The following is a 27,932-nucleotide window of genomic DNA, read 5'->3' as shown; positions in this document are numbered from 1 at the left end:
CACGCTGGGAAAGTTCTCCCGCCCGGTTCCGTAGCCATCCCTCCCTGCACGCAGAAACGGGAGGTGCACCCAGGGAGCCCTGAGGCCTGGGAGACCCATCTCCACGCAGCGCCCCACGAGGCAAGCACAGCACTCAGGCTCACCCGGGGCTGTGCCCCGACAGGTGTGCGACGTGTGTGAGTGAGTACGAGGTACAAGGGTGGGCACCACCCAGCCCGGCAGGGGGGTGTTAGATACCATTTTATTGGGTATTTACTTAAAAGTATCAAACAAAGTTCCAACAACTAGAAAGTTCAGAATTTCCTCCACTGAGAACAGGTTACGGTGTTGAAATTTCTTTTTTCTTTTCTTTCTTTTTTTTTTTTTAAGAGGGAGTCTCGCTCTAAAGTCCAGGCTGGAGTGCAGTGGCGCGATCTCAGCTCACTGCAACCTCCACCTCCCGGGTTCAAGCAATTCTCCTGCCTCAGCCTCCCAAGTAGCTGGGATTACAGGCGCCTGCCACTACGCCCGGCTCATTTTTGTATTTTTAGTAGAGACGGGGTTTTACCACGTTGGCCAGGCTGGAGTCTCAAACTCCTGACTTCAGGTGATCCACCCGCCTCAGCCTCCCAAAGTGCTGGGAGTACAGGTGTGAGCCACCGCACCGGCCTGAAACATTATTTCTAAGTCCCAATTTTCCATTAAACTAGTATCATGTATATCACTCACAAAATAACATCATTTATGAAGCCAGGCACTCTACTGAACACCACAGACGCGTGATCTCAGTAAATGCTCACTGTCGTCAGACAGGACAGGTACTAATAGTGTTCCCATGTTAAGTTTACAAATAAGAAAATTATGACAGAGAGAAAATGAGATTTGGAATATGCGTCTGCCGTTACTTAAGGGATTTTTTTTTAAGTGTGTGTAGGGAGAAAGAAAAGTGGCAGGTGGCAAATCGATCTTGTTCTAGCTGGACACTGTAAGAGTCTGCAGTGTTTCTCAAATTTTATGTACATACAAGTCACCTGGGTTTCTTCATACAATGAGAATTCTGTTTCAAGAGATCTGGTATGGGACTGGAATTCTGCATTTTCTAACAAGTACCCAGGTAATGTCTTTCCACTGGTCCTCAGGTCACGCTTTGAGTAGCAAGGTACTAAGGATGAGGATAGAGAGAATCACTTTACATATGAAATTGTGCATAAAGTTTTGCCATGCCTAAAACTTGGGGTCTATGTGATTCCAGGATCTTTCTACAAAGTAGAATATTTCTTGATCACTGCAATGTTCAATATAACTTAAGGAGTAACACATTCACAAGGCAAATTCTACAGAATCATTCACTTCCTTCTGGGCCCTGTGAGCCTCTTGGAGGATGGGAACGTGTCCTAATCATTTCGTTATGCCCAGAGCCTCATACATTGTTTGTCATGTACTCAGTGACTGATCAACGATTGCTGAGAAAGTGTGTCTGTAATCCCGTTAGTTTCCACAAGTGAGATGAAGATGCCAAGTAATCAGGCTACAGGCCCTACAATTAGGGCAGGGATAGCAAATATATTTCAACTTCCAACAAATGCAGATACAGTAGTAATGGCTGCCTCGTGTGCTATGTTGAGTACAATTCTGAGGCTTCACGGGGGCTCAGTGAAAAAGGGAACCATTGCCAAATCACATATTGATGTGCAACGTGACTTTGGAGGAAAGGAATGAAACCGCCGGGCGCGGTGGCTCATGCCTCTAATCCCAGCACTTTGGGAGGCCAAAGCAGGCGGATCACCTGAGGTTGGGAGTTCGAGACCAGCCTGACCAACATGGAGCAACCCCGTCTCTACTAAAAATACAAAATTAGTCGGGAGTGGTGGCTCATGCCTGTGATCCCAGCTACTCGGGAGGCTGAGGCAGGCGAATCGCTTGAACCTGGGAGGCGGAGGTTGTGGTGAGCTGAGATGGCGCCACTATACTCCTGCCTGGGCAACAAGAGCGAAATTCCATCTCCATCTCAAAAAAAAAAAAAAAAGAAATGAAACCACACGTATTTGCTACCATTTCTAGGTTAGGAACAAAAGGAGGTAAATAGTGCATCTAGATCTTCTCTATACCATAAATAATGAAGTCATAATTAAGGAGTATTAGCTCTTTACTACAATAAAACATTTTTAATGTTTGTAAGAACTACAAGCCTAAATCTACTTGGGTGCCTTCTCAATAAAATTTACCAAATTCCACATTTCTACTTCTTTTCCTAGAAAACCCTTTCATCTACTCCCGACTGTCCTGTTTCAGGTCTTTTCAAAGCTCCATTAATTACCGACACTTTTCCCCTTCTCTTGCTTTACAAATTTGACACCTAGAGCTGCCAAAGCTGTATCCTAATCTCTTCAGAGATTCTGGATTTGGTGAAAACATTGCAATCTAGCTCCATTGTTTTATTATTCAAACTTTCTTGGCAAGGATCTTATGGATGGATACGTCCAATTAATCTCTGAAACATGAAGCCCTCTTTCAAAGTAGTTTTGCATCTTTTGTTCAAACCACCAGTTATTTTGACAAATTTCCTTAGTCTTCTCTCTGTCTGATGGTGCCAACCCTCTGGCATATTCTTTAGGAAGGAGTTGTTAGGACAGTAGTCCCTGAGTTCTTGCAGGATTAAAACATTTTTTTCTATAACTTTGATACTTGAAAGACAGATGGGCTGGATTTAAAATCCTTGATTCATACGGTCCTTACCTTTCTTGAAAACATTGTTCCATCCTTATCTTGCTTTGCACGTAGCTGTTGATAAGTCTGATGCCAATCTAATTTTTTTTCTTTTTAAGTGACTTGGTATTTTTGACTGGAGGCCCAGAGGTTTGTCTTCTTCCTCCTCTTCCACTTCATCCTCCTCCTCCTCCTTCATCTTTAATCACAAAGTTTATGAGGATACACCTAGAATTTAATCACTCAGGGTCAATTTTCCCAGATACATGTAGAAACTTTCAATATGTAGAGTCACATCTTCTTCTTTCCGTAAAGTATTCTTGGATTGTAGTTTTATTTATTTATTTTTTAGACGAAGTCTTGCTCTGTCACCCAGGCTAGAGCGCAGTGGCATGAACTCGGCTCACTGCAACCTCCACCTCCCAGAATCAAGAGATTGTCCTGCCTCAGCCTCCCAAGTAGCTGAGATTACATGCGCCTGTCACCACGCCTGGCTAATTTTTTGTATTTTTAGTACAGACGGGGTTTCCCCATGTTGGCCAGGCTGGTCTCAAACTCCTGACCTCAGGTGATCTGCCCACCTCAGCCTCCCAAAGTGCTGGGATTACGGATGTGAGCCACCGCGCCCAGCCTAGATTGTAGTTTTAAATATTATTTTTATTCCATCTGCTTGTTCTTCAATTTTGTGTGTTGGATTTTCTTTGCCTAGCTTATATATCACTTTTTCTCTGATTCTTTTCACCTCTCTTTATCTCATTTTTGTCTTGAATGGTTTTGTTCCTCTTGTCAATATCCCTTATAATTTTTTTCAGTAGAATCTGAATGGACACATTGCAATCTTGTCTTCATGTCTGAGATGATTTGTCTTTTTCCTCCATTTCTTTCTGGCATGTCATAATCTTTAATTTTACATCTTCCAGTGTTTTGTTTGAGATTTTTCAAATTTCTGGTATTAGGTTTTCTTTCATTTCTTCAAATGCTTGTGCAATGAAATTTAGTTCATGTTGGAGGTGGTGTTACGATTTTCATTTTCTTCACGGTTGTTTTCGGGGGGTATTTCCTTCCCTTCGTTTTCTTTTCCTTTCTTTCCTTTTTTTTTTTTTTAGATGAAGTTTCGCTCTTGTTGCCTAGGCTGGAGTGCGATGGCATGATCTCGGCCCACTGCAACTTCCACCTCCTGAGTTCAAGTGATTCTCCTGCCTCATCCTCCTGAGTAGCTAGGATTACAGGCACATGCCACCATACCTGGCTGATTTTTGTATTTTTATTAGAGACGGGGTTTCTCCATGTTGGTCAGGCTGGTCTTGAACTCCTGACCTCAGGTGATCCGCCCGCCTCGGCCTCCCAAAGTGCTGGGATTACAGGCATCAGCCACCGCGCCCAGTACAGTTTTCTTTTTATAGCAAATTTTTATGGATGTTTGCTGCCATTTTCTGGTCATTCTTACATCAATTGGATTTTCTTAGACCAGCAAAAATAGGTCTTTCTGAAATCGCTTGGGTGCCTCTAAGTTTCTTGTTTTAAGAGCACTCTCTTCAGTTGTTCAAGTGCAGTATCTTCAGAAGTAACATCGTTTTTGGTGGGAGCTGGGGAGTTAGCTCTGCTGTTTCGGGACATTTATTTCCCCAAGTTTGCAGTATACCTCGTCTCCAGTTACACTGTAGGTGTGGGTTCTGAGTGGTTTGTGTTTTTTTTTCGCTTTTTGTTTTGTTTTGTTTTGTTTTTAGACGGAGTCTCACTCTATCGCCCAGGCTGGAGTGCAATAACGCGATCTCAGCTCACTGCGACCTCCACCGCCCGGGTTCAAGCGATTCTCCTGCCTCAGCCTCCTAAGTAGCTGGGATTACAGGCACGCACCGCCACGCCCAGCTAATTTTTGTATTTTTAGTAGAGACGGGGTTTCACCATGTTGGCCAGGCTGGTCTCAAACTCCTGACCTCGTGATCCGCCCACCTCGGCCTCCCAAAGTGCTGGGATTACAGGCGTGAGCCACCGAGCCCAGCCTCTGAGTGGTTTTATTTGCTCTCTTTGTTCATCTTCATATACATCAACAAGAGAATGAATAAAGAAATTTGGAAAATAACAGAAATTAAGATTCAGATGACGGTCCCTTTGTTTTAATCCAAAGTATTACTTTGCTTACAGAATAATCAAACACTACTTTTAACCAGTACTTTCAATAGTTACAGTGCCTGTCACAGGAAAAGGATGAGGCTAAAAATGTTAGGAAAATAAACGCAAACACAGTAAGTATACATCAGATTAATGAACAACAGGATGGCCAAGACAAAAGGTACTGGGCACATCAGCTGCTGACGGACAGCCTGGATTTTGCTGTAGTGCGTAGCTCTGCTTTCACCTGCGAATGTTTCAAAGTTGAAAGTTAGTAAGTCACGGCTTTACCTGCAGGAGTTTGAACTACAATGTACCTCTTTTAAAAACTGTGCCCTCATCACTCTAGGCAGAGAATATCCTGCTCTTAAAAGATCATTTGGAAGCAAAATTTGCAACCCTCCTAAAAATACAGTTTGGGAATTTGACAATATATCCTGTCAGAGAGACACAGGTAAGATAAATCCAGCAGGGTGCGGTGGCTCACGCTTGTAATCCCAGCACTTTGGGAGACCGAGGTGGGTGGATCACATGAGGTCAGGAGTTCCAGACCAGCCTGGCCAACATGGTAAAACCCCGTCTCTACTAAAAAAAAAAATTAAAAAAATTAGCCAGATATCATGGCACGTGCCTGTAGTCCGACCTACTAGGGAGGCTGAGTCATGTGAATCACTTGAACCTGGGAGGCGGAGGCTGCAGTGAGCCAAGTTTGCATCATTGCACTCCAGCCTGGGCAACAGAACGAGACCCTGTCTCAAAATAAACAAATAAATAAATAAATACAATAATAATAATAAATCCCTCTAGCTGTAAGGTAACCTTATTTTCTCTTGTTAAAGCCATCAGGCTACTATTAGGAGACAGTATAATGCGGTGATTGCAGAATGAACTCTGGAGTCAGGCAAAGCTAGGTTTCTGCCTCTGCTCCGTCACTACCAGGTGTGTAGCCTCCAGGGGTGAAGCAACCTGCTACATTTCAGCTGCAAAATGAGGGTAACATTATCTCCTCGGATTACTGCGAAGATTAAGTGAGATAATACATGTAAATTACTAAGTATATCTCCTATACACAGTAAATACTCAATAATTATATTTTATCGTTATCAATATTATTATCACTCTTTCTTCTAGTCCTACTTACAACTGGGGAAACTGCCTTTTGTTTCTTTTGTTTCTTTTTTTTTTTTTTTTGAGATGGAGTGTTTGCTCTTGTTGCCCAGGCTGGGGTGCAGTGGCACAATCTCGGCTCACTGCAACCTCTACCTCCCGGGTTCAAGCAATTCTCCTGCCTCAGCCTCCTGAGTAGCTGGGATTACAGGCATGCGCCTCCAGGCCCAGCTAACTTTGTATTTTTAGTAGAGATGGGGTCTCTCCATGTTGGTCAGGCTGGTCTTGAACTCCCGTCCTCAGGTGATCCGCCTGCCTGGGCTACTAAGGATCCATGGGAAGATACCTGGAGATGTCCCTTGCATGCAAACATCTAGATACAAAGGTGGTGCTAGTTATGGAAATGTACAAGTGCAGGGAATGATCAAAGCTCCTGAAAGAGGGCCCCTCAGGAGGTGCTGGAGCAATAGGGAGAGCAAGGAAGAATGAAAGGAGAAGGCTTCTGGTGTCCCAATGTGCACCAGGATCCATGTTATAAGTGGCACGCGTGGGACCCTATTAATACAGCGGCCTTTGAAGGCATGTATCTAAGAATGTTATATCATTGTTTCCATGAATAAATATAGCCACAGTGTGTTTGTTTTGTTTTGAGACACAGTTTCGCTCTTGTTGCCCAGGCTGGAGTGCAGAGGCGCAACCTGAGCTCACTGCAACCTCTGCCTCCCGGGTTCAAGCGATTCTCCTGCCTCAGCCTCCTAAGCAGCTGGGATTACAGGCGCCTGCCACCATGCCCGGCTAATTTTTTGTATTTTTAGTAGAGATGGGGTTTCACCATGTTGGCCAGGCTGGTCTCAAACTCCTGACATCAGGTAATCCATCCACCTCAGCCTCCTAAAGTGCTGGAATCACAGGCGTGAGCCACCGTGCCCAGCCTCAGAGTGTTTTTTTAAATGACTATCAAAAGGTTTTTGGAAAATAACCCAAATATAACAGTCTGACACATTTAGTGGCTCAGGAAACAGTGAGTCTAAAACTGTAACTGTGTTCTTCCCTTCTCCTATCACTACAAGTTTTAAATTCCACACTCGGAGCAAAGCGGGGAGCAAGCTCAGAGGGCAGTATATCTGCCTGTGAGGAATCCACATGGCAGACAACCATGGTCAAGGGCTGTGTGACGGGTGGGAAGAAACAAGAGAGGCCAGTGATGGCAAAGAGGATGGAGGCCGCAGCCTTAGGCCCGGATGCAGAGGTGCCAATGGGTTTCCACGTCACACTGGCTTACCCCATCAACGTGTGCTACATCACGTGGGAAGTTTTGTTACGCTGCTAATTTTAGCAGCATTATAGACTTGAAATCCTCTGGCTGTGGAAGGAAGGGGGATTTCTTTCTGGACCTTCCAGGTAAGCAAACCCTGGCTTAATCCAAAAAATGGACAGTCTTCCTTCCTTTCTGATCTGCCCACAGTTCAGCTCAACCAGGCAGACACACATGCCTCTCCACAACTGGATCTGGGTAATAATGTCACCTGGTACTGAAAAGGCAGCTGTTCCTCAAAAATGCCAAAAAACAACATAGGACTGGCCCGTGCTAGGGGTGGATTGAGTGAATGGCCCACCATTCCCTGTGGGTCATTCGAAACAAGTTGCCTGTCTTTCAAGAATCTGAAAGATGCCGTGTGACAAAGCAGGACCATGGCACTGGATGTCCATGAGGGTGCCTGAAGAAAAGTGGAAATAAGCTGGTTTTACTTAGGCAAAGGGCAAGCCCACTGAGCTTTCTTACAGCAAATTAGAAGCTTAAGCCCAGGAACCAGAATGAACATCATCGTGATCATGACTGGCAGCACATGATTTTGCCATCATACCCTTTTCGTTCCCAAACTCAAAGAGATGCACCTTGCCGGACGCGATAGCTTATGCCTATAATCCCAGCACTTTGGGAGGCCAAGGCGGGCGGATCACCTGAGGTCGGGAGTTTGAGACCAGCCTGACCAACGTGGAGAAACCCCGTCTCTACTAAAAATACAAAATTAGCCGGGCGTGGTGGTGCATGCCTGTAATCCCAGCTACTCAGGAGGCTGAGGCAGGAGAATCGCTTAGAACCTGGGAAGAGGAGGTTGCAGGGAGCCGAGATTGAGCCATTGCACTCTAGCCTGGGCAACTAAGAGCGAAACTGTGTGTACAAAAAAAAAAAAAAAACACAAAGAGGTGCACCCTCCACAAGAATACAGACTGAGGGCTGAGATGCCCAATACAAATGCGGCAAAGAGAGAAAGCTCATGCCTTGATGGTCGGAAAGACTTAGCATTCAGTCTCCGCTGGGACAAGGGAACAAGACGATGGACAGTTGGCTCTCTGCAACCTGAGAAGGCCAGCTGATCCACAGGCCCCAAGTTCACGTCCTCGTTTGCAGTTTCATCTCTTTCACCATCAGGGGACTTTAGGTGGAAGTGCTGTCACTGGTGGACAACTCTTCCCCACTGGATTCCAGATCTTCCCCACTGTGCCCAACTTCCTGCAGGTCATGAGGGCCCTGAGCTCAGCACTGCTGCTGCCCCTTGTGGGGAACGCCGCTGACTGCATGGATCGTTGTGAGGATGAAGTGAGATCACGGACATCAATCACTAAGCACAATTTCCTGCACACAGTAAGCACTCAACAATTGTTCTATTTTGTTCTTAACATGATGTGCTCAGTGAAATGCAAAACAAATTTGCCAAGAGTTTGTTCCCTTAATCCTGAACCCCGTGTGCATTTTAAGGGAAGCCAGACCATATGGTTCAGATTTCACTCACAAATAAATCAGCATGATGTTTGCTCAGTAAAAGCTGTTTTATGCTCTTGTTTTTATGGGCCTTTTTATCCCAAGTCCTAAAATAATAATAATAATAAAAGCTAGTTGTGTTTTGCTAAAGGTAAATAAACTCGGGCTTAAACCCTTCCATCCCCATGGACCGAGGAAGGGGGAATGCCTCTGATCATAGCCTCATACATAGCCAAATGAGTCCTCTCTGGCCTCCAGCCACCCGCACAGGACTTAGAAGATGGGGGAAGAACCCCTAGCAAGGAAAGCCAGAAATGTGGATGGGTGAGGGTAGCCCCACAGAAAAGGAGTCATTGACTCCCAACAGGAATCATTACAGGGCAGGAGCAATAGGCTCATTCCTCTTCTCTGACACAGCCGGTGTAAGCATCCGACGCATGTTTTCTCCATTAGCCCTCCTGCAGAGGGCCACAGACTGCTCTTTGCAGGAATCTGGAGCCTCAGCAGACTCAGATATACAGAGAATGGACAGAAAAATACAGCCTGTGGCCATGTTGTTAGCCACAGATACTGACACTATGGGAAATAGTTTCCTATGGCAAAGAGCACCCCCAGGACCCCTCTCCTTGGTTTAAACAACAGTGCTTTAAGTGGCCCTTCACCAGGTACACATCTGGCTATGCAGCACTCTCCCACCCAAGGTTACTGCCACCTCAAGTCCTGTGGGCATCACTCTCTGGCTTTGCTTTTTACACAGTGGTATCTCATCTGTACGAATGCTGAAACTGTGTGTTTTGCTGCCGTAACTTTGTAAAAAGGCTATCATACTCTCAGACATTGTGGTAGAAGTGTAAAATGGTGTAAACCACCTTGGAAACTCATCTGGAAGTTTTTGTGGTTGGAGTGTATGGAGAAAACTCAGGCTCACACAGATATGAAGTAGGAATATGAAGAACCATTTTAATAGCCTTTTCAGGTAATTATGGCTATTCATCTTTGATACAAACCAAAACTTTAAAAGTGGTAGTTTCTTAAAGGTTAGTTGCAATGTGGAACCTGAAACTGTTATCAATAAATTTTTTCTACACCACTACATGGAAATCCATTGGTCTATGTCACAGTTGGAATGGAACTTTTACCTGTGTATAACTGTATAATATCCTACACAGGTCATTTAGAAAATAATTATTCAGTGAGTTATACATATCTTGCAAATGGTGATGCATGTCATTATATGTTTTTAAATCATATGTCAATATCACCACCAATCTTGTCAGAAAAATTGTTAGTTATTGGGAAGCTATCAAGTTCATGGTGACAAATACAAGTTTTCAAAAATTCTAATTCTTACTTGCAAGTTCAAGTTTTATCAATAGCAACAAATGCTGTCAGCTGTTTCCCTTGAAGTGACAGATTCACTGCCACATACGCAAACCTGAATAACTGTAGTTGGTCAGTTGCTCTTCCAGGTAAAAATGGTGTTCCATGAAAAAAGCAGCTAGCTTGGCTGGCAACTCAAACAATTGCATACATGCCCTTCCTGAAGACAAGCGTGCTACTATGGTGGAGTGGAAGTGCTTTATGAGTACCTTCCACTACATCATACAGAATTTTTTTTTTTTTTTTTTGAGACGGAGTTTTGCTCTTGTTGCCCAGGCTGGAGTGCAATGGCACGATCTTGGCTCACCGCAACCTCCGCCTCCCAGGTTCAAGCGATTCTCCTGCCTCAGCCTCCCCAGTAGCTGGGATTACAGGCATGCGCCACCACACCCAGCTAATTTTTGTATTTTTAGTAGAGACAGGGTTTGTCCATATTGGTCAGGTTGGTCTCAAACTCCTGACCTCAGGTGATCCACCCGCCTCGGCCTCCCAAAGTGCTGGGATTACAGGCGTGAGCCACCACACCCGGCCATCTTACAGAATATTAAAAGCACATGTATTCAGAGGCTGAGATTTAAAAAGATGCACATCTGTTCTGCTTCACCCAGGGCATTTTTAAGTGATGCTGACTCCGTTTTCCTGTAAGTTGGTGGTGATGAAGAACACACTGACAAAGGTACAGTTTGGTGCTACTGCCTCAATTTACCCAGTTACCTTTGCACCATCTACATAAATGTCAGCACAGTGCAGAGGAGAAAAATATCTCAGAATTATAATGAAAATAGCTGTGACATATGGGACCCCTTAAAGGAGTGTCGGAGAACCCAAGAGGTCTGCAGAACACACTTTCAGAACGGCTGTGCTGTGGAGTGAAAGAAGTCTCAGACAAAGGGTGCATCTGTTGTTATTCCATTTATACGCAATTCTAAAACAAACAAAACTATGAGAATCACTGTTCTAATTTTTTTCTATGGTGGAAAAAAAATTAGAATAATTGTTGCCTCCTGGGGAAAGGAGGCTGAAAGGCTTGACTGGAGAGGGGTTAAGGGGGATTTTTCTAAGCCAATGGTAAGGTCCTCTGTCCTGACAGGGGTCTGGGTTACAAAGGTGCATGCCCTGGCCAAAACTCAGTGAATGTACCCTTAAGACTTCTGCATTTCATCGCATGTAAATTTCACATTGAAAGAAAAAACACTGTAAATAAACACAGAAATCTAGTTAATGATATACATACTTAAATATTTAGGAGGAAATATGCCAGTGTATCCAGGTTTCTCTGAAATGTATCAGAAAATAGGATGGATTCCCAGCAGGGGTTCTCAGCTTCAGCACTACTGCAATCTGGGGCTAGCTGATTCTCTGTGGTGGGGGCCTGCCATGTGCAATGCAGGCTGTGACCAGCGTCCCTGGCCTCTACCCACACCAGATGTCAGTAGTACCCCATCCCAGCTGTAACAACTAAAACTGTCTCCAAACATTGTCAGATATTCCTGGGGGCCAAAATCACCCCAAGCTGAGGACTGCTGAATTAGAGGGAATAATGAATGAATATGTGAGAAAGCAAACATAACAAAGTGTGAAAGGGATAAACAAGATGATGGGCATACAGGTACTCACCAGAAAATTCTTTCAGCTTTACTGAATGTTTGAAATTTTTCATATTAAAACATTGGGTTAAGAAAGGCTATTGTGTATTAAGTAATGTTTTTTGTACTCTATATTACATTGTAAAGTTTACCCATAGGATTATACGTCATTACAGTTTGTCAATTTGGGGGTATTGTTTTTAAAATTTTTGAAAATTTTGTGTGAAAAACTCTATTGTTTATCCACTCTCAATATGCAACATTTGGGTTGTTTCAAGGTTTTGCTGTTGTGCTGCTATGAATATTCTTGTACAAGTAATCTGTAATTCAACCTCAGGCTCATTTATTGATTTTTCTTCCCTTCTGTCGTATTTTAATAAGGCTTCTCTATTTTGAGATCAGATAAAAATTCACCTATATTTTCTTCTAGTTCTTTCAGAGTTTCGTTTTCTACAATTAATTGTGTAAGCCTCTAGAGTATACCTTAGTGTTTTTTTTTTTTTTCTTTTTTTTTTTTTTTTTTGAGACGGAGTCTCACTCTGTCCACCCACGCTGGAGTGCAATGGTGAGATCTTGACACACTGCAACCTCTGCCTCCCAGGTTTAAGCAATTCTCCTGCCTCAGCCTCCCAAGTAGCTGAGATTACAGGCGCCCACCACCACGCCCGGCTAATTTCTGTAGAGGCAGGGTTTCGCCATGTTGGCCAGGCTGGTCTCGGACTCCTGACCTCAGGTGATCCACCCGCCTCAGCCTCCCAAAGTGCTGGATTACAGGCATGAGCCACCAGGCCCGGCCCAGACCATTTGTTAAGAGGGTCTTTCTCCTGTCACTAAGTTGGCATGTGATATTTCTTAACCATGACAACATGCCTTTTCCTCCACAGATAAAAGAACTGAGAATGTACTCTAGAGTTGCACTCTTCACAGCTCGGGAGAATGACTGTTTCCCTCTCTGTCTCCGCCAAGTGCCACTTTCTGTCATGCATGTCATGCAGTTGAACATGTTTGACTCCACAGATATAAATTCCAATTCACATTATCCGTATCCATTATCCATAGAACAGTCAGTCAGACCTAGAAGCCAAGGCTATTGACTTCCCTATACTTCAAAGGATAAAAAGAATCATATTTAAAATTTTACTTCAAAACTCAGAACTGAATCTCACAAATACCAAGCTATCTGGTAAGGCTGCCTGAGTTTGTCAAGTTGAATGCAAACACAAAGTATAAAAAGTAGGAAGAATAGGCCAGGCACGGTGGCCCACATCTGTAATCCCAGCACTTTGGGAGGCCGAGGCAAGCTGATCACCTGAGGTCAGGAGTTCAAGACCAGCCTGGCCAACATGGTGAAACACCATTTCCACTAAAAATACAAAAATTAGCCAGACATGGTGGTGGGGGCCTGTAATTCCAGCTACTTGGGAGGCTGAGGCAGGACGGTGGTTTGAATGGGGGAAGCGAAGGTTACAGTGAGCTGAGATCATGCCATTGCACTCCAGCCTGGGTGACAAGAGTGAAACTCCATCTCAAAAAAAAAAAAAAAGCAGGAAGAATAGAAGCAGAAGAGATTTTTTTTTTTTTTTTTTTAACTTCAAACTTCAGAGAAAGGCCACTTCTGACTGAAGGGCCACCACGCTTGTTAGAAATATTGCGAAATTATTGCTGAGTGTGTTCAGCATGTGGGAAACTCTTTCCAAAGTTTTCCTCATTTATTCCCTTCTTTCTTTGGGTTGACCTCACAAGTTTTGCTGGTGACATTAGCTCCCCTGTTTGCTGTTACTGTTGATGCTATTTCAGAAATATTTGGATATAGGCTGCACGTTTTCTTAAGACTGGAGAGGGGGAAAAAAACTAATTTCCCATTAACAAACTTATTTCTACAAATGTCACTTTGGAACTTAACTGACACCATGTGCCTCCTCTGACACCAGCTGAGGGAAGGCAGTCATTAGAGGTCACACCAAATGGGGCTGTCCTGGGTGGCTGTTTGGTTTTTATGGCCACTGTAATCCCTGGGGCCTGCTCCTTCCCCATCCCCTTCTTTCTCAGGCTTAAACTTGAGCGTCCTGCAGATAAAACCGAGGACAGTGGAGCCGTGTGAAATTCATTACCCGTGGGGGACAAAACCACTCAGGCTGTGGTCTTCCCTCCCCAAAAGCCTGTCCATACCCACCCCAGCCCCCAAAACCCACACCCCGTCCTCTTGGAATTCTCATTGTGTTTGGAAATTCTGTGGCTTTCTGAAACAATGCTGGTGTTTCTGGTAGTTAAAGAAAACCAGCTGCAAGACAGTGCAACCTCCTTTTGAAAGAGACAGTATTTCATGCCTTAAAGAATGGATCTCAACCTCGCCCACCCATCCCCACCACCCACACGCTTTATTGGGATATTGTACAGTCACATGTCTTATTCCTTCGGGGTGCCTGACCAGTGAGGGGCGCTCTCCATCTCGCCCTGCGGGGCAGTTGGGAAAGCTCGTCTTCCTGCGGAGGCTTCCCAAACCCAAAGCAAGAGGAGAAACAGAAGGGGAGGGAGCACGGGCTGTGAAGACCCTGGACCCTGGACTCTGGACTCCATCATCTGGTCACTGAACCTCTCCAAGTCTCAGTTCCCACACTGGTGAAAAGGGGAGTCAGTGACCATTCTTACCTTAAAAGCCCACAGGGTTACTCTGAGAATTAGATGGGAACATCCATGGAAGACTTCAGACCCTGGTCAGGATGACATTCCTATCACTGGTTATTGTTACTATTCATCTAAACTGTCACAGGGAAAACAAGTCTCAAGGAAGAAAACACTAGCTGTTCCTCTGACTTTCTGTTCCCACACCCCCCAAGTTACCCGCCGGTCTTCAATGCCACCTGGAACATGGTGCTGAGAGAGAGGCCGAAGCTCTCCTGGAAACACCCAGCAAGGACCCCTCCTGAAGGCCAGCTGTCCCCCTGGGCTCTCACCTCTGCCCCCTGCATCAAGTCTCCTATGAAGGCAAGGGAAGGAGCCCACCAGAGTTTGGGCTGTTCAGAGAAGTCAAATAAGGTGGAATTTGCTAGGAACCCCCCATAGTCTTTTGAGGCCTAGATAGGGCCGTTCCAGCGGCCTGGGTGTCTATTTCACATGTGCGCTCTAGCTCTGGGGGAGTCAGTGCTCTGTCCCCTGCCACAGCCAACTCTTCCTGGAAAGCAGGGAGCTGGCAGGAGAGGCAGTGATCAGGGTGAAACACTCAGGAAGACATACCTGGTGTTCTGATTTCTTTCTTTGTTTTCTTTTTTTGGGGGTGAAGGGGACAGGATCTCACTCTGTTGCCCAGGCTAGAGTGCAGCGGTGCAATCACAGCTCACTGCAGCCTTGACCTCCTAGGCTCAGGTGATCCTCCCACCTCAGCCTCTTGAGTAGCTGGAACTACATGCATGTGCCACCACACCTGGCTAATTTTTTGTATTTTTTGTAGAGATGGAGTTTCTCCATGTTGCCCAGACTAGTCTGAAACACCTAGGCTCAAGCGATCTGCCTGCCTCAGCCTCCCAAAGTGCTGGGATTATAGGCGCGAGCCACTACGCCCAGTCTGCTCTGGTTTCTAATAGCAGTAGGTATTTGCGGCCGGGCGCGGTGGCTCACGCCTGTAATCCCAGCACTTTGGGAGGCCGAGGCGGGCGGATCACAAGGTCAGGAGATCGAGACCATCCTGGCTAACGCGGCGAAACCCCGTCTCTACTAAAAATACAAAAAATTAGCCGGCCGTGGTGGCAGGTGCCTGTAGTCCCAGCTACTCAGGAGGCTGAGGCAGGAGACTGGCGTGAACCCGGGAGGCGGAGCTTGCAGTGAGCTGAGATCGCGCCACTACACTCCAGCCTGGGCGACAGAGCAAGATTCCGTCTCGAAAAAAAAAAAAAAAAGAAGAAGAAGTAGGTATTTGCTACCTCCTGTGTGATGACAATGCTTTCACCTCTCAGACAGACACGAAGAAGTAACCCACGGTCAGAACAAGACACTCTTGACTCTTGGGAGAGGACACCTTCCCAGAGAGTAGATGGGGGCAGATGCTCCCTCCTGGCATACACAGTCTTGGCAGGGCCAGTGCCAACTGAAATGGCAAAGTCAGAAATGCTATAAGAACCGGGGAAAGGGTTTCAGGTTTGGCTGAGTCAGCTGCCTGTCAAGCTTCTACAAAAAGCAGGAGTTAAGAGCCAATAACTTTTTAGTGGTTCATTCTGCCCCAAGCTCCCTTTTTTTAAAAGACTCATCCTGTTTATTAATTCATAGGTTTAGAAACATAAAGCCCCCCTACGGCAGGTACCATGTATATTTGTTTATTAAAATTCTGAGCTAGAGCGCACATGTGAAATAGACACTGAAACTCTTCCAAGGCAGCCCTGTCTTAGGCGATTCCGTGCGGCACACTGCAGAGCTCCTGGGGTCGCCCTGGGCTAGAAATGGGGCAGAAGAGAACACCCGGTTCTTGTTGTTCCATAGAGAGTTGACATTCAGATCTCCCTGCGGATTGAGTGAAAACCATCGGCCCCACACCCAATACCCTCCTGCTTTTTCTCACTAGCCCTCCTCTGCTCTTCTTTTATCTCTCAGATGGGTGGAAAGGTAAACAGGGAGAAGAAAGACAGCCATGGAGTTCCTTTCTGTTTTTCACCTGAGCCCTCCCCATCCCCTTCCCTCCCTCAGGGTGACAACTGCTGCTACTATCCCTGTTCACCTTATGCTAACTAGACCAGGAGATGGGATCCCATCCGCTGGGGGGACCCTAAGGCACCCCACTGAGAAGCCACAGGCACAGTCTGCCCCCGAGGGTCCAGATGTCACTGCTCTGGTGACATGAAAGCTGGAGTAGCCCCTGGGATTCCCAGCCTGAGTTCTGGGGCCCCCGCCATGGCCTCTGGCCTCTGCCCGCTGCACAGGATCCAGACACGCTGAACTGCAGGTGGGCTCTCTTGAGAGTCACCAGGCAAAAAGGACAAAGAAAAATGGCCAAATACTGAGTCACCGCCTGGGGGCTTTGGAAAGAATGCAGGACTAAGCCCCAGTTCCACCAGCAGTTGATTAATCGCAGGCAGCTCATTTATTCTCTCTGTGCTTCTGTTCCACGTTTGTAAAATTCGGGTGACAGGAAAACCTAACCAGCAGGTCGGTGACCATCAAATGGGATGGCGCATGTGGGTGTGCAACTGCTGGCAGCTATGACTGTTGTGCGGACCCGTGCTCTGAACTTTGGTTTCCTCATCTGAAAGATGGAGTTAATCATCTTTACCAGGCCAGCACTCAGGACTCTTGGCAAGCAAGGCGGGTATCATGAGATTACAAATCAGGAATAATATGTGTGTTGTGATATTAAAATAAAACAATCGACTGGGCACAGTGGCTCATGCCTATAATCCTAGCACTTTGGGAGGCTGAGGCGAGCAGATCACCTGAGGTCAGGAGTTCGAGACCAGCCTGGCCAATGTGGTAAAAATCCCCGTCTCTATTAAAAATACAAAAAAAAAAAAATAGCTGGGTGTGGTGACGGGCACCTGTAATCCCAGCTACTACAGAGGCTGAGGCAGGAGAATCGCTTGAACCCCAGCAGTGGAGGTTGCAGCGAGCCAAGATCATGCCACTGCACTCCAGCCTGGGCAACAGAGCGAGACTCCGTCTCAAAAAAAAAAAAAATTAATAAATAAAACAGGCCGGGCGCGGTGGCTCACGCTTGTAATCCCAGCACTTTGGGAGGCCGAGGCGGGCGGATCACGAGGTCAGGAGATCGAGACCACGGTGAAACCCCGTCTCTACTAAAAATACAAAAAAATTAGCCGGGCGTGGTGGCGGGCGCCTGTAGTCCCAGCTACTCGGAGAGGCTGAGGCAGGAGAATGGCGTGAACCCGGGAGGCGGAGCTTGCAGTGAGCCGAGATCGCGCCACTGCACTCCAGCCTGGGCGACAGAGCTAGACTCCGTCTCAAAAAAAAAAATAAAAAGATAATAATAATAATAAATAAATAAATAAAAATAAAACAATCACCACCAGAAAAGAGAGTAAGAGTCATTTGTTGTCCAAATTCTAAAGAGAAATTTTTTTTCCAGTTAAAAGCTTCTCTCCTCAATACGGCGTTTCCTGTTTTCACGGCTAAATTGGGTGGAGGTTTTTGTTGTTCTTGTCGTTGTTGTTTTAACCATTGACACCCTTTTCTCCTTTCAAGTTGCATTAGTTTAGGGCAAATGAGACCTCAATCAGAGGGGAATTGGACATCACATTTCTGTCCCCAGATGAGCAGACAGTAATGGGGAACCTCCCTGCTGAGACAAATATCCTTCCCTGTGGGCGGGATGCCTCTGAGCCTGGGTCAGGAAGTGACAAAGGGAGCTCTCAGAAGCTCCAGCGACTGCAGTTGGCTCCCTGTGCTCTGTGTTGCCTCTTTAGCAGATGCAGTCGCCCAGTGATCTCAAATATGAAATAAGGCAAAAGTGAAACGATTTTATATTAAACACTTCAAAAAACTGCAGACGCAGTCGAGGCAGCAATGTGGTCCTCCTTTGAAGATCACTAAACCTAGCTAACTCTTTCAACACACTGATTTAGCCCAGAAAGAACCAATTTGCGAAAGAACCAAGGTCAAATACGACATTCCACGTTGCAGAGTCGAGTGATGCCTATTTCCAGGGAGAGCAGCTCCCCATCTGACTAAACGAGCTCTTCTTCATTTAAAACCCACAGATAATTCCAGGGAACATAAAGCATACTTTCCGAAAGGCCACAATAAATCCATTTTTCTTGCCCGTGTACCATCTAGATTTAGCCACTTAGTTCATCTTAATAAACAAGTTACTCATTCAAAGGAAAATAAATGAAATGTTTTGCCTTGAGGGACAGTTTTATTTTTAATAGTTTGGTGCTACGGCAACAGAAGTAATATTCTGCCATCTGAATTGCCTTTTGTTCTTCGGGACTTCTTGAGGGTGGGGTGGGGGAGGGCGGGGTAAAGGTTGCCAGTCTCTGAGTTTACCCTGTTCATAAACATAAATGCAAGCTCCTTCTCCCGCCCTTCTTTTTGTTACAGGTACATCTGCTGTTGCAAGGAGCTTATTTAAAGAAATGGAAGTTTATCGTCATGTCAGTGCTGTATCTTTGAAGTTTTTGTGCGTGTTTTTTTTTTAAAGCAAGTAATTCCCATAAAAAATGGAACTCAAGGGGAGAAGGGATATCTCTTAAAGAAATAACAGGTAATATGCACAACTATGATGCTGGGGTCTGATTCCTATTACTTACTTATTTTTTAATTAATTAATTTTTTTTTAGAGACAAGGTCTCATTATGTTGCCCAGGCTGGACTCGAACTCCTGGGCTCAAGTGATCCTTCTGCCTGAGCCTCCCTAGCAGCTGGGACAACAGGTGCTCACCACTGTGCCCAGCTTTGACTTCATTTAATATAAAGTCAAATTTTCTTTTAATGTGTAATCTTGAAAGGAAGATGAGGTCATGCCAACATTACACCACTCTAAACAGTAGAGAATATAGGGGCACATTTTCCAATTACCTAAGAAACTCACCTTATTAGTCCAAAAATATTCTGATCATGGAAGCCTCTAAAGAAACACAAAAGCACAGAGACAATACACAGTCACCCAGTTTCTCCTATCCCAGCTTTCCAGATCCAACACACACCCTGAACGGGGCTGTAAGTCTCTCGGGAGCAGAGACCAGCTTCGATTCCATTTTCCACGCCCCGAGTCCAGCATAAGGCCTGGCGCAGAGCTGACATGGAATGAATCTATGTTGAAGGAATGGATGCGTGAACTAACACAGGAAATGAATCCTGCAGAGGAGGAGTAGCCTCCACTGGCTTTCAGAAATGGAAGAGGGTAGGGTTCTCTCTCCACAGGCCCTGAGGAGCAGCATCTGCTTCATGTCTCAGAGCCGCGGCCTCCCTGGTCTCAGAGAGGCCTATTCACACATCAGACAGCTCTGTTCTTCTTGGGAACTGAATCCACTTCACACTAGTCCTGGAAAACAACCTCCCAATAGCTCGGTGAAGGGAGGTTACCTGGACCGTGTCATGTTGGGGCCGCTGGCTGGAGGGCACCTGGCTGGTCACCAAGGAGCTGGGCCCTTAGAGTACTCGGCCACCCTTCCTCCCACGGTGGCTGCCATCTGGCACCCAACAGAAACCCAGCCTGAGGACGTTTTCCATCATAGCCTGAGCCAAGCAAGAGAGGACAAACAGCAGGGGAAGAGCTTTCGTCTGGAAAGGGAAAGAGAAATTTCCCAGAGAAACTTTGCAAGAGAACCTTAAGGGAAGGGTTAAGGAGATGTATGTGGAACAAACTAGATAATCCTACCTGTTCTCCGTGGCCCAACTGACATGCCACCTCCTTCATCAAGTTTGCCCTCATTCAGCTGATCTCCCACGACGCCTCCCTCTTCTTAACTCCAGCTACTCTCATTCTGCTGCTCAGCATTCCCTTTTACCGCCTACCATATTCTGTCTTCTATTTCGTTATTTATTTACTTATTTATTTTTCAGACGGAGTTTTGTTCTTGTTACCCAGGCTGGAGTGCAGTGGCCCAATCAGTTTACTGTCACCTTGAACTCCTGGGCTCAAGCAATCCTCCCACCTCGACCTCCCAAGGAGCTGGGATTACAGGCACACACCACTAAGCCTGACTCATTTTTTACTTCTTGTAGAGATGGGGTCTTGCGATGTTGCCCAGGCTGGTCTCCAGTTTCTGGTCACTGAGGTATGTAATGAGCAGTGTTAAATTCAAGGGTACCTGGGACTTCCAGCCACTGAAATACCTGTTTCAAATGGTCTTCCCATTTATCAGGTTTTCACCAAATTATAAACTTCGATGTTTAGGTCCCATCTATACATCCCTCCTTCCTGTGAAACAGATTTCCCTGCTAACAAAATCTCAGCTGCCGGTCCCTTTTGAAGAACAAATAATGTCATGGGAAGGGGCACGGACAGAACTGTGGGAGTCTTACTGTGTGGAAACGTTAGAAAAACGTACATTCCAGGTATAACGACTATCCCGTAATTACCTCAAGGTAGCCCCAGGCTCCATCCTCAATCAGGAAATTCTGCGTCAAGTGGAACTTAAAGTTGGGGCACCACATCTTTCATCATCTAAATGAGGAGTAAGGAACGGGCAGATCAAAGGCGCGGCACACGGTCACGTGAGCATCCATACCACGCAGAACACGTTCTAATGATGATGAAAGGCTCCGAGGGCTCTCAGGGTGATTGACTGCCCCGGGTCCGGTGAAGGAAGGCTCTGTTCCTACCACAGAAAGGAGTCTGGCCCTACCTTCCCGCCCCACGCCCTTCTTTTCTTCTCTGTCCTCCATCTCTCTTCCATTACCTCTGCTTTAGGTCTGCCTGGATGGGGCACTTCCATCCCTGAACACCACCAGCGATCTCTGGGAGTTAAGGGTTTGCTGATCCCTCTTCTCAGGAAGAGAGGGAACACAGCTTTGGCTAAAGGACAGAAAGAGCATGAGAAATGGGCAGACCTTCGTCGGCGTGGTAGCCTGCAGAGTTTATTTAACCAGCCAGCAAGAAAGCAAAGGGGACACTCCCACCGGGGTCTCCATGCGACAGACAGCCTGAAGTGGCCATGTGCCCCTCTCCAGGCCCCCGCCAGCCTGAGAGTCTGTCTTTTGGGGTTACTTGTGGTAATCAAGCCTCCTTAGGGTCTCATTAATTTCCTTTCCCTCCAGAGGTTCATTCTTAAAAGTCTAAGATTGACCTAAATTGTTCTGAACCGAAAGGAAATCAAAACGAACAAGGTTAATTGGAAAAAACAGCACTCTGGCTACCTTAGGGTTTTATTTGCTCCCCCCTTGGAAAACCACACTGATTTAAAGGATATTGGTCAACAGGCCTAAAAATGTGCGAATGCTGTTTATTAACTTGAGCTTTAATCTAACTGGGTCAACCTCTCACTCGGTGTTAGCTCCAGGGAGAACCCCCATCAGTGATGACGAGAATCCTTTGTAATTATAGTCATGAAAAATGCCATGTGCTGTGAAATAATTCTACTCGATTCATGGGCATGAAGTGCTCCTTAAGTGGATGGGACTCTACTAAAGAGTGACGGGTGATGAACAGCAATGGTAAAGCGGGGCGGTTCCAGCACACAGCTGACCCGGGGCCCCATGGTGACGCCTCTCAGGGCGACAGCACGCAAAGTTACGCCAAATGCGCAGGCTTTGGCTCTAAAACCACGGGGAAACTCGCTGAACTCACACCAGCAGGAAAACAGAAGTCAGCTGACCGGGCTGCTGCCCTCGATGGTAGCAAAAGAGAGACGCAAGCCTCATTCACCCGGAGGACTCGGGGCAAAGAGGAGAGAGAAAACCTACATTCGCTTTTCACCCCACTCCGTGGAGGCATCACATCCCACGTGTCCATGGGGGCGGTCGGCAGAGGGAAACACAACAGCTGAGAATGGAACAGGAGCTGAAAAGGGGCCTCTCAGGGGTTTGCGCCCATCGCATGGGAGAGAACAGGTGGCACGGGCAGCAGGGTGTCCTGCAGGAACGCAGAATTTCAAATCGCAGTCCCACCACTTCCTATTTTATCATGAGCAAGGCTCCTAATCTCTTGAGGCCCCCAATTACCCACCTTTAAAATGGGGATGAGCAATCAAGACACTTCTCTCCCAAGTGGAATTATGGGAAATTGCTTCTAAGACGGAGGTAAAATGACCAAGCACTGAAATGGAGGCCAGCCCCACCGCCCACTTCTGCCTAGGGCATCCCAAGCAGGCAGTGCTGTCGGGAAGGGTCTGGGGGTGGTGAGGGGCAGTGTCCCTGGGCCACGGCTAAGGGGGGACCCTCAAGACTCCAAACTGCCATGCTGGAGGGAGTACCACTTCCCGCCAGCCCCAGGCTTTTCAGCCCCCTCCCAGGCCCCCCATGAGCAGCCGTCCGGCAGAGCCCACTGCCGTGGGTGCAGGCCGAATGGAAATCACAAGCATTTGATACGGTGCCGTGCCAACAAGCAGACTCTGCACTTTCTAAGAAACTGAGAAGGAAACAAGTGCTCCCAAGACAGAACTAAATGGCTCCTGCTAGAAAGTTCTTCCCCTGTTTGTGGGTAAAGTAAGGGAAGATGAGGAAGAGAAGAAACAGAGGATTTAAATTTTTTTCTTTATAAAAAGTTATCATGAGGCCAGGCACAGTGGCTCACATCTCTAATCCCAGAGTTCTGGGAGGCTGAGGCAGGAGGATCCGTTGAGGCCAGGAATTGAAGACCAGCCTGGGCAACACGGCAAGACCCCATCTCTACAAAAAGTAAAAAAATGAGTCAGGCTTAGTGGTGCATGCCTGTAATCCCAGCTCCTTGAGAGGTTGAGGCAGGAGGATTGCTTGAGTCTAGGAGTTCAAGGTTACGGTGAGCTGACTGGGCCACCGCACTCCAGCCTGGGCAACACAGTGAGACCCTGCCTTGGGTTTGCAAAGCCGGCCTCCAGCACTGGATCATTTTGGGCCCAGTCGAGGGGCAGACGGCTGGACAGTCGCAGTGGGCAGGGGATGGCCCCAGCTCTTTGGATGATGAGTCTTTTGCATCTCGAGCAGGGAGAGACTTTCTACTGCCATGACTAACTGGGACAGCCTCAGGCCACACAGGGGCTCAGACACATGTCTGGGGATCTTGCGGTGACTGCTCCCGTCCCACACCCAGCCAAGCCAGATCCCGGTCTGGCTGGAATCAGGGCCTTTTTATTCACAAAAGAATATTGCGTTTAGCAACAGTTGGCTAGCCTCTCCCTTTCAGGCCCATCGCTGGGAAACATCACAAGAAGACACAAGGCCTACACAAGCATTCCCTTGGTGTGAGCTTAAAAACCGCCATACTCCTGAGGCATATATTTTTGGTCTGGAAAGACAAATAACGCTGTGGTGTCCCAAGAAGAACAGAACATCACCAGTGGTCGAGAATAATGGGCGGAGCCGTGGAGGCAAATGTGTCTTCTGAAAGGGCTTCCTGTGTCTAGGAGGTTTGTCTGGGGAAGAAAAAGTGACAGAAGACCTGGATGCTCCGAACAGTCCTGCAGGACTAGCTGGCTGAGGACGGGCTTGGGAGTGTCCTTGGTCCCTGCACTTGGAACTGGCTGATCTCCCCAAGCAAGGACAGGGCCTGCCACAGGCTCTGGGACTCCCTAGCTCTGAGTCCAGCTTCTCCTCCTGTGGTGATGGCCTCCTCTGGAAACACTCTCGCCCTCCAGCTTCAATTCTTTTATTTGCATTAAACAAATTTTTTCACTCACTTCATGTTGTATTTTAAAATAAGTGTTTTCCTCCTTGGGGAAAAAAAACCAACAATATAATCCAAATACAATTTCAAAAAAAAAGTTTAGGATCTTGGGTTCCAGACAGTTAAAAACTCTGCCAAAAGATTATATTTACCACCAGAATACCACATGGCAGAACAACTTCAGGATTAGGATATTAACGTGAAAAATACTGAGCAATCCAGCAGCCGCAAGCCTATCGGTCCTTCCCTCACGGCAGAGCGGGCCTGTGCGGGGTGGTCCCGGCAGCTGCCCTGGCTGGTTGGAGCTCATGGTGCCACCTAGGGTGGAGAGGCTGGGGCCAGAGGCTGCGGGTGGCCTGATGTCACCCTGCCCATCCCTGGAATGAAAGCACAGCAGAAGCTGCAGCTGCAGGGCCTTGGGGGTGGGCTGACTGGTGGAGAGTTGGCTGTGAGGCTGCAAACACCCTAGGAGCTAATGGTCCCAGAGGCGTGGAGCCTGTATCTGCACCTCTATTCCAACCAGCTGCACGGCACAGAGCTAGGCTTACATCCTTCCTGGCCTCTGGATTTTGATCTGGGCTGAGGCTGGAGAGCTTGGTCATTCTGGCCAACACTCACACTGTAAGCTGATCCCCACAGGTTAACAGTCACCTTCCTTCCCAAGACCCCAGTATCTGCTTACGGGTGTAGCTGCCAGTGAGCAAATGCCTTGCACTCCGAGCATGCCACACGCAGCTGAGTCCCCTGGGTCGGGCAGTGCCCGGGGAAAGCATGGCCGCCCACAACCTGCCACAAGACCCCCAGGCCCTGTCTCCAATCTGCATTTCCCCTTTGATCTCCAGTCACTTCCTTGCACATACCAAATGCTCAAGTCAAAGCCATAGGAACCTTGCATTATTTCTTATGTGTGTACAACGTTCTCGGAATTTACCCCTGAAAGGCTCAACCTCCACTGTCCACGGATGAGAATCGCTCATGCTGCAGGCTGGCCTTTCCATGAAGGCTTCCCAGCTCACCCCAGACAAAAGAAACACCTCCATGTCCCACAGCTCTTTCTGTAACCTTTTAGAGCTCCCTTTATGTTTTTGTTATTTTTTTCCACTTCTACACGTGTTTCTGTACTTGTCTCTTCTTCTCCATTTGATTCATCCATTTGTTAATGTTTTCTTTTTTTTTTTCTTTTTTTTTTAGATGGAGTCTCGCTCTGTCACCCAGGCTGGAGTGCAGTGGCGTGATCTCAGCTCACTGCAACCTCTGCCTCCCGGGTTCAAGCGATTCTCCTGCCCCAGCCTCCTGAGTAGCTGGGATTACAGGTGCACACCACCATGCCCAACTAATTTTTTGTATTTTTAGTAGAAATGGGGTTTCACCATGTTAGGCCAGGCTGGTCTCGAACTCCTGACCTCAGATGATCCATCCGTCTCAGCCTCCAAAAGTGCTGGGATTACAAGCGTGAGCCACCGTGCCTGGCCTGTTAATGTTTTTCTAAGTGTCTACTCTGTTCTCGGTTCTACAGAGGATACTAAGAACGGAGAAGACAAGATCTTTGATCTCAAGGGACTTACAATCCAGTGAAGAACTAAATAGCAATGGCATCTAATAAATACCCAAAGATGAGCAGTTGGTTTCATCTTCACACTCCCTAAGTGCCCAACACAGAGCCGACGGCCACACAGTGTTTAAACAGACACATGAAAGCAGCGCTGTAAACACACAAAGAAGGTAGGAGCTGGGCTAGCTGAGCTCACTGGGACCTATAGTGGCGACTCACACATGCTGCATTTCGAGATGAGATGCTGAAGGAGGTGGTGGCCTATATCCCCTCCTGGAAACCCTCCCCTGAATCCTACCTCTACTGCCCCCAAAACCTGGCCGCGCACACTAAAAATCAGCTCCACCTGGAGACGTTGGGTCCTGGGTGGCAAGAAGCAAAGGAAAGGGAAAGAAGTCTCGTTTTCTCACTGTCAATATTCGCGTGCCTCCCCAGGCCTCCACCTCAACATCTTTAACCTGAGGACTTTCTGTGCGAGTACCCACGGCTGTGCCACCTCTCCTGAGGAAGGAAAATAAGCGTCAAGCAGCAGCAGCCAATTGGCTCTGTGGATGAGGCTAAATCAATCCCGCTCGCCAGCAAACCTGTTTATTTTATGTCCTTAGAGAGAGAAACACCCCTGAAAATGACCAACTTGTGTCAATTACAGAACACAAGGGCCTGGTGTTATCAATGGGGGAAGATAGATGTAAATTACAGCACAATGAACTCCGGTGAATTGGCTGTTAAGTGGGACAATGGGCTAAAAGATGTTGTTTGGAGCACCTCATTAATAAAATTCAAAATTGTTTTCTGCAATTATGTGCAATCATTGCTTATTTTACCCCCAGCCAAGTACAGTCCCACTGCCAGCCTATCGCTTTGGTTTCAATTGCCAAGAAAATTTCCCTGGCACAGAGGTGAGAATAGAAGAGGGAGCTCAGATTCGGATTTGAGGAGCCCTCGATTAACAGAGAATTATCTGTCAGGAAAAGAAATCTGCTGGAAAAGGGAACCAAGTGTCTCTCCAAGGTAGGGCTCGGGCACACAGCCCACCTCCACAGGGGATTCCAGATGGTTCTGCAGCCAGACAGCAAAAGGAAGGCTACTCTCTGCTCTGATACTCCCCCCTGCTACAGCTCTTTTATGAGATACATTTTTCAGGAGACCTAACAGTGTTTGCACCTGGTGAGGAACTCACGCATGCAGGACAGAAATAGACACATTTCTTTACCAAAAAGGATGATGGTGTGAAAAATGATGTGCATGTGTGTTTGGGAGGAGCTGTGGGAAGTGGGCAGTGGAAAGTGGAAACTACCAACCTAGCACGGAGGAGGGAAAAGCTCCTCAAGCCTTCACTGTAGACCATCCTGTGGTTTCCTCCAAAGCGAATGCCCTAGAAATTCTATCATGTTTCTTCCAGGTCCCGTAAACAACTCTCCCACTGGTCCTTATCTACAGAGCCCACTTCTGCTACTCACTCTGTAATTTACCCCTCCCGCTGTGGCAGCTCTTCCCGCCAAAGCTGTCTTTCGAGTTAGCCAATCGGGTTCAGTTTAGATTGTGTGGTCCAACTCCAGCCAATGGAGGCAGGACACGGCAGCAAGGACAAGCTGTGTTGGAATAAAAAAAACCCTTTCCCTCCTGTGTTCGGTGTGCTCTCGTGGCAACCAGTCCTGTGAGAAGCACCCTTCTGCAGAAGTAAATTTGCCTTGCTGAGAAATCTCTTGTTTGAGGGCTTGTTTTCCTTGCAACTCTAAGCTTTGCTTCCAACACAGGGAGTCCTGCCTTAATTCCATGCATCCTATTCTATTTCTTCATCCATTTGTTCATTCAACAATGCCCCACTCTGCCCTTCTCTGCCAAGTACCTTGCTAGGCTTAAGGGACACAGGCTTCTCTCTCCGAGGACCCTAGGCCGAAATCATCAAAGCAAAACACATCCCGTTTAAATATCATCATGCTAATTCAGACTTGATCATTCTAGCTGGTCAAAATCATTTGGATTCTTAATTCTGTGATCTCTGTATCTTTCTGTATTTTCCACATTCTCTACAATGGGCACATATTACTTTTAAAAACAGAAAAACATTTTCGCTTCCTGTTTAAAGTATAATGTTTTATAAACTAACTTAAGATATTTAATTTTTTTAGGAACGAAGAAGCAAAATGGAACGGAAGTGGCCTGCGGTCAGAGAGTTCATGGAAATTTGCTGGTCCTGCCCTGAGCACTCAGACCTGAAGCACACATTCCTTTGCATGGCTGCAGTAAACAGCAGCATCAAGATCCAGGGTTGGAGACCACTCTCCAGTATTCTCTTGGCCTCCTTCAATAGTGATGCATCTTATTCCTCACAGCAGCCATGACAGTTCATTCTTCAGATCAATAACTGCCCACATAGCCATGTGCAACTGTGCCTTAGGCTACTCCACAGCCTCTTAATGTCAAGAACACATTCTTGCATGATTATTGGATTAAACAATTGTCTTTTATCCCCACTCCCTTTCCCTACTCATAAGGAAA

General features: G+C 46.8%; 1 protein-coding gene and 1 long non-coding RNA gene across 3 annotated transcripts in view; one reads left to right on the top strand and one right to left on the bottom strand.

The window, feature by feature from the left end:
* Window positions 1-27,932, bottom strand: part of KIF26B (kinesin family member 26B) — a 568,473-nt gene that overhangs the window by 488,901 nt on the left and 51,640 nt on the right. The window lies entirely within an intron of this gene.
* Window positions 35-27,898, top strand: LOC131381792 (uncharacterized). Its single transcript, XR_009210729.1, has 5 exons — window positions 35-163; window positions 8,426-8,551; window positions 18,676-18,838; window positions 20,302-20,354; window positions 27,563-27,898. It is a non-coding gene; the product is annotated as an uncharacterized LOC131381792 (long non-coding RNA).

This window comes from Hylobates moloch, unplaced genomic scaffold (genome assembly GCF_009828535.3).
Source record: "Hylobates moloch isolate HMO894 unplaced genomic scaffold, HMol_V3 SCAFFOLD_18, whole genome shotgun sequence".
Classification (NCBI taxonomy): domain Eukaryota; kingdom Metazoa; phylum Chordata; class Mammalia; order Primates; family Hylobatidae; genus Hylobates; species Hylobates moloch.
The sequence above is the reverse complement of the archived record's forward strand: the minus strand, read 5'-3'. Positions and strand labels throughout refer to the sequence as shown.